The sequence below is a fragment of the Camponotus floridanus genome, unplaced genomic scaffold (genome assembly GCF_003227725.1).
Source record: "Camponotus floridanus strain SB8 unplaced genomic scaffold, Cflo_v7.5 scaffold154, whole genome shotgun sequence".
Classification (NCBI taxonomy): domain Eukaryota; kingdom Metazoa; phylum Arthropoda; class Insecta; order Hymenoptera; family Formicidae; genus Camponotus; species Camponotus floridanus.
In genome coordinates this window covers 110,707-118,681 of record NW_020229275.1, presented here as the reverse complement: position 1 = coordinate 118,681, position 7,975 = coordinate 110,707, and the positions used below count along the sequence as shown (strand labels likewise).

The window sequence follows — 7,975 nt, the reverse complement described above, 5'->3', positions numbered from 1 at the left end:
GTCTCATTATCCTGTGCATAAAAGTATTAGGGTAAGACTACCGAAAACTAAATATTTTACGAGATATTTTGCATTTTATATCGAAGTACTGCAAACTTTGAAGCCTTATAACTCAAAAAGTACTTAATGAAAAAACATTTGTCTGTAGTGTTTTGGAAAGCTCTCGAGATAAGCTACAAGAATATGTAATGAAAAATAGTGGGTTCAATTTAAGAAATTGAAGGTGACTTTTATGTGACCTTCAAATGACTTTCCAAGGTCAAACCAATGCTACCATCTTATGTCCCCCTTCATACCCTACAATTTTTGTTTGAAACATTTCTTTCTGAAGAGTGCTGTTTTCGAGATATTCGAGTGCATCGATTAAAATGGCCCACCGTGTATATATATATATATATATATATATATATATATATATATATGATTTTATTTTCATTTTAGCAAGTACTTCTCAAGAACACTGATACTAATCATAATATTAATATTAATCATACGGATTAAGGTAATTAAAATACTACTATACAAATTTGCATCTTACATTTAAATTTTATTATAAATAAAATGTATGAGAAAAATAAATGTAGCCGTATTATATATATATATTTTTTTTTTCTTTTAATTTTAGCAAATAGTTTGTCCAATACTGTTGATTCTAAAGAAGGTAATTAAAATATTGTTATGCAAACATTCATGTATCTTAAATTTAAATTTTTATATTATTGAATCATTGCAGGTACATATTTATGGAGCAAAAAGGAAACATTATTACTTTTGGAAACATATCGTGAATATAAAGATAAATTTTATGATGGTAAAAATAGTGTGAAACAATACTGAGAAAAAATCGCAAAAATTATGCAAGATAAAGTTTATAATATAACAGGCGTCAAGTGTTCAACAAAATTTCAAGCAATGAAAAGAACATTTAAAAACATCTCAGATCATAATAAAAAAAGCGAGAATAATCGAAAACAATGGGAATATTTTGAGGTATGTACATATACGCACGCGCACACACACACACGCATATACACATGTCTCAATTTATATTATTTAAGGATATTTAAGTATGTATAAGTTTGTTTTCTCTATGTGTTTACACTGTATAATTTTGTAAAAAATAATATGTATTTTTATCAGATCATGAAGGAATTATTCGCCGATAAACCTTGGATAAAACCTGTATCAGTGGCAGGGTTACACTTAAATCTGGAAACAAAAGAAAAAGAAAATATATTGCAAGAAAGAAGTAAGATAAAAAGATAAAGAATATGTCTTATATATAAATCTAGAATAAATATAGTTGTATTCCTGCTATAATTTTAGGTACATCTGGTTCAGACACATCTAGTATATCTGGTTTAAGTACATCAAGTACTAAAAGAAAGAAAAGGTTTAATATAGAAGAATATATATTGCAAAGCAAAGAAGAACGTAAAAAAAGAAGAGAAATTCGATCAAAAGAACACGAAGAAAAAATGCTTTCCTTTAAACGAATCGAAGATTTAGTGGAAAGATTGATACAAAAAGAAAAGAGTTAGAAAGACATCTATTTTTTTTACTGAAGAGTAGAAAATTGTTGTTTAAATATTTTATGTTTAAAAGTTTAAATATTTTATATGAAACATACCAAAGTATTATTAGATTTATTCTTGTTATTTTTTAATAAAGTAAAAATTAAGACAAGTTTTTATTTAAAAGAAGAATTATTTTTATGTTATAGTTTATTTAAAAAGAAATAATGTATAAAGAGCAAAATGCTCATATTTTTTTTTATTTTAACTACTGATTACTATATATGATAATCTCCTGATTATTATATGTGATTATTATATGTGATACAGAAATGTGATACAGAATGATAGTAGTTTATAAATGATAGTGTCACATATTTTTTTTAGTGATTAATATTCTCTTTTGATACTCTTTTGTTTATAATTAATTATAATTAAAACTTATTAATATTAAAATATCATAATAAATATAAACATCTTATAATAGTTGTAATAGATATAAGATAAGAAATAAAAGAATAATTGAAAAATATATAGTATATTTCTTTCATTAAAATTAAAACATATTCAAAAACACATTTAAAAATTATTTTGTGATAAGGTGTACATAATATGATTTCTCTTCTCGATTCCTTCTCTTTGTTCAGTATTTTCTAATGTTTCATGTTGTTGCGTATTATTAGATTGATCAACGATAATAGGAATGTCAATTAAATCATTTTGCATTAAACAGATATTATGCAAAATGCAACAGGCAATTATATATTTTGCTATTAAGTCTATTCTTTGCATTGGAAGTGTATCTAAAATACTTCGAAAGCGGCATTTTAATAAACCTATTGATCGTTCAACAATCATTCTCGCAGAAGAAAGACGTGTATTAAAATTAAGTTGTTTTTCAGACAGATGACCATTGTCTTTAAACGGTACCATTATATATTTTGAAAGACGATGCTGCATCACCTAATATATGACTATCATTTGGGAAGTTTGCATCTGTACACATTTTTTCAAAATTTGACAGTCTGAAACACGCATATTATGTACAGAGCCAACCTGACCAGTATAACAATGTATAAATTTTAAATTTGCATCACAAATTACCTGAAAGAAAGTTATATAAGTTTAATATAAATACTCCAAATATCACATGCCTAATGATTTTAATAATATTAAATATATTATGTAAATTCAAAATAGTAATAATTAAAATATTAAAATGTATAATTTATAAAAAAATAAAATTAACAACCTGTAGTTGAATGGAGTGGAAACCTTTTCTATTTACATAAGATTCATTATGTTCTTTTGGTGCAAGAATTTTTATGTGCGTTCCATCTATTGCACCAATGACTCCAGGAAAAGCATAATTTCGTTTAATTGTTTCCATAGTCTTTTCTGTTTCTTCTATAGTTGGCCAATGAATAAATGTTTCCACATATGCATACAAGGCATTTACTACTTTTTGTACACTTTGCCATGCTGTAGCTTTTAGCCAACGTTAAATCTGTCTGAAACACATCTAAAATCAGATTATTTATTAAATGAGATTATTTATTAGATAAATGTTTTTAATATAAATTTATAATTATTAGATGACAATTTATATATATATTTACTTGTACCTATAGGAATTTGGTATCGCCATAGTCCATATAGCTATTAATAATTGTTTTTCGGGCTATATTGGAAGTCTACCAAATCTCTTGTTTTGCTTGCACAGCTTTGGTTTTAACAATTCCAATAAAAAGTTAAAAGTATTCCGTTTCATCCTAAAATAATAAATATTGAAAGTTAGTTTATTATAATGCTTTTATTAGGTTTTATATATACGATAAATTTTAATAAATAACTTTATATAGTATAGTATGCAAATTTAAATTTTAATACACTACATTTTTTATTTACTTACCGAAAATGCATTTTGAATTCCCAGTTTGTATATAAAGGCACAACATTTTCAACATAATTTTGGCAACGTGCACGTATATAAGGTTCCTCTTTTAACAAAGTCAACAATAATTCATTTTCTTTTTTTGGAAGAAGAATCAGAATCTGAAGATTCTGTTAAATTCTTCGCTAATTGTGTTAATATGACAATTTTTATATCCATAATAACTGTCAGAACTCTAAAACACTGTTCCGTTATAACAGCACACTGATAGCATGAAAGTAGTCTCAGTAATTTTGAAATAATGTTACAATTTTATTTCATGACGTCATGTTGTCAGTACTGGCAGTGAATATCGGAACGCATCCAATATTATAAACGTAAATATTATTCGTATAGAATGCAATGTGACTACTGGTGCATACAGCAACGGCATGCGCGCACACACGATACATGAATTTTCACCGAGCGTACCGCCAGGATATAAGATATCGGAAACGCCGGCACAGATCATTTATCTGCCGATCGTTGTACGGAGCATTACGGATTTAACGATACGTATTGTGGATCAAAGAGGTCGATTGCTCGATTTTCGAGGAGAGGAAATTATCGTAAGATTGCATATACGGCGGCGACAAACATAGTATGCTCGTGCTGAACGAAGCAGAGCACGCGAGAGACAATATTATTGCGGTAAGGCGAGCGGTATCGGACAATAATAAGATAGCCGTTAAAAAGAAGCTGAGCGCGTTGAATCGTGAATTTTTTAAATCATTGGGATTCATCGTACGAAAAAAATGATTGATATTTTGAATATCGAAGATGAGCCAGTTTTTGACGATCGCATCGTCAAGATTGAGACTCATACGTACAATCCGTACGCCAATACGACGCTTGGATACAGTGACGAGATACGAATATCTATACAACATCAGGATTTGTACACGTTACCGTGCGAAAGCTTTCTTTACATCGAGGGAAAGTTTAATGTGCGTAAAGCGAATGATGAAATGAAAATTGTATTGGGAAACAATTGCGTCGCATTCATGTTTGATGAGCTTCGATACGAACTCGACGAAGTAGAGATTGATCGCAACAGAAATGTTGGAATAACATCGACGCTCAAAAATTATGTCTCTCTAACACACCAGAAAAGTATAAACTTGAAGAACGCTGCGTGGGATTTGACGTACAACGGTGACAAAAATTATTTCAACTTTTGCGTGACGCTCAACATGTTGCTGGGAATTTGCGAAGATTATAAACGCGTTGCGATTAATGCTTGTCACGAATTGATTTTGATACGTTCGCGCAACGATAATAATTGTCTATTCGTACATCCGTCGTCGGAAGCTGAAATTGAATTACTCAAGATACAGTGGCGTATGTAATATTGAATGAGATTAATAAATTATCAATGTATCGAATGTTAGAAAGCGGATGATACTTGAACATGAGTTTCCGATCCTGGGATCTATACGAATTTCCTCTGCTACATAGCACGACCAAACATTCGTGGACCGTGAAAGCCACCTCCCAGCTAGAGAAACCGCGATACGTGATCTTTGCACTGCAAACTGGTAAAAAGAATTCAGTGTTACAAGATGTTACATTATTCGATGATTGCAAATTGACCAATGTTAAACTCTATTTAAACTCAGAATTTTATCCCTACGATAATTTAAATTTAGATTTTGAAAAAAATAGATTCGCTGTCCTATTCGACATGTACTCTCGTTTTCGCAAATCTTATTACGATGCGATAATAGCACCGCGCTATTAACCATTCCAAAGTTTCTACATTGCGGTCCTCTAGCGGTCATTGATTGCTCGCGACAAAACGAGTTTGTCAAAACTGCTACCGTGGACGTGAGAATAGAGTTTGAGTGCAGAGAAAATATACCGGCAAATACTACCGCCTATTGTCTCATCTTGCACGATCGGGTTGTCGAATATAATCCATTGACTAATGTAGTCCGCAAAAGTACATAGGTCAGCAAATATCCCCTCCATTTCACATGAAGAAAAATATAAAAGATTGAGATGTTTGATGATCGACATCAGTCTGCGATCGGATCTTGTCATCATGGCTACGCCAACGTTTGTGGATCTGCAACGATTTATCATTGGGAAAAATTTTGTCGTGAAGGAAGCTACGGTTTTGAGAAAAGGATCCATACTTTCTCATTACATTTTTACATGTCCGGTACCATGGCACACGCTCACAAAATCTGAGATGCCAGGTTTTATGGCTGATTAAAAACCACCATGGATTATCATGGAATGATGGACACGTTTTATATTGGAAGTCGACGTTTAATCACGATGGCGGTGATGGGTGCAACGGAGGAGGATGATGCGTCACCTCTCGTGTACGTTAAAGGACATGAAAAACGGCAAAGGCTGGCCGATATACTGGACAATGATGCGAGAAACGATGTAATTATTGAAACATTGGATGCAGACTATGAGGATGTAGCTTCTTTAAATAAGTTAGATGTTCAGAATACTGCGTTGTGAAAATCATGTAAAAAATTGCGCTCTGCAAAATGTATTTAAGATTTATAATTGGTGGTTGAAACATCATGATGATGATTCTTCGAATTCATATTTATAATAAATTGATGTTACGATATATTTTTTATCTTCCTTATTCTTTCCTTTCTTTTCTTATCCCTATCTATGTATGTGCGCAGTATCGTGTTTCCGTACGTGACACAGCTGTCACATATATTGTATTTCGATACTACATTGTGATACATTGTAATACATTTAAATAATTGAATATAGTTTTGCGTTTAACGGGTGTTGATTTACGTTCGATGACCGTTCGATAGCCGTTCATTTCCATTCGTTTCCGTTCGACGACCGTTCATTTCCGTTCGATGACCATTCGATGATCGTTCGATGACCGTTTGATGAGCGTTCGTTTCCGTTCGATGACTGTTCGATGGTCGTTCATTTCCGTTCGATAGTCGTTCAACGAGCGTTCGATGACCGTTCGACGGTCGTTTATTTCCGTTCGTTTCCCTTCAATTATCATTCATTTCCGTTCAACGGGCGTTCGTTTCCGTTCGATGACCGTTCGATGAGCGTTCGTTTCCGTTCAATTACCATTTGATCAGGGGTGACACATTATATTATATCGTGCTAATTTTCATGGGAAGATGCATACTTTTGTCTTACGACGCGTTTTTGTTAAAGCGATAATGATACGTCCCTATTCTAAAGTTTCGTACCGTTTGTCTGTTCACAAAGTCGCAATATGATAATATATTATATTATACCGCGCCGAGTTGTGTGGGACCGCGTGTACTTTTGTCTTACTACACGATGATAATGTGGCATCTCTATTATAAAATCCCTTGCTAAAACCTCGTTGCCGCATCAGAAAGTTTCAGAGAGTCAAGAGTTGGGAGTAAAGTATATTTTAAAAGAGTACATAAAAAATGGAATACATTGCTGAGAATTGCGCCGAATGGAAGCAAAGCTTCTCAAATCTGCTGTGCGTCCTGCTGGTTAAGCAGGCCTTCCACTGGGAGGTAAGTATTACATTTGCGAATATTTGATAAAAAAATGTGTATCTATATTAATTATATTTTTTTATATTTTTATACAGTCCTAGTATAATATAGAAATACCTGAATTTATCAACATTAGGCGCCGACAGTGGGTGCGGGCGGAGCGGCGGGGAAAGAGGGAAGATCTCTCCTTCATGTGGGGCGACGCCCCGGAGAGTCCGCAGGACGAGGAGGACATCTTTGACCTGCGGCAGCTCTTCGGGAAGGAGCCTTACATGGAGGAGGAGATTTGGGTGCCCGGGGAGATTTGGGCACCCAATGGCGTACATAATGATGTGGATAGATGTAAGTTTTTTTTATAAATCTTAACTCTCTCTAACTACGCTTGTATTAATCCAATATCTTTTTTTTCTGTTACAGGAGCGGCCATCTCCCTGACCCGGCGCACCGCCCCCCCCATATTATTTTATATTTTATATTTTATATATGGTATATATATATATATATATATATATATATACAGGGTGATTCAAAATAACCCCTGTGTCCGTGAAATGACACATTGTTGAGTCAATTCTAAAACGATTTTTCCTTTTGCAAAATTTCGTCCGAAGCTTAGTTTTCGAATTATTAAAGAAAGTAGTTAACGCATGACGGGTCGGATACAAGAGGCAGGCAAGGATGACGCGATTCACCGTCAGACGCGGGCGCTTACGCGGGGCGCCTGCTGCGATTAGCTGGTTGCTATACACATGTAACGGTGCACTCCGATGCACCGTTCCGAATTCCCGGCAACAACATCGCCGGAAGCTGCCGCCCGGTAGAACACCCGCCGGGCAGAGGCAGGGGCGCGGTGCGCCCACATTTTTAATACTTATTAAAACCGGGGCCGTTGTAATTCCAAAACGGCCGAGAATTGCCGAGCGAAGCCGACGCGGCCCGACCGACCGACCGGCGAAAACCCGCGCTCGGCGCAAATCCCGAATCCCTCCGAACGGGCCCGACCGTACCGTACCGCAATTAACCCGTTCGGAAGGGGTAAACCGCCG

The 7,975-nt window shown here is 34.1% G+C and overlaps 1 pseudogene; it reads right to left on the bottom strand.

Moving 5' to 3' along the window:
- Nucleotides 1-1,288: 1,288 nt before the first annotated feature.
- On the bottom strand, nt 1,289-3,464 carry LOC112637347 (annotated as a pseudogene).
- Between the last annotated feature and the right edge of the window lie 4,511 nt (nt 3,465-7,975).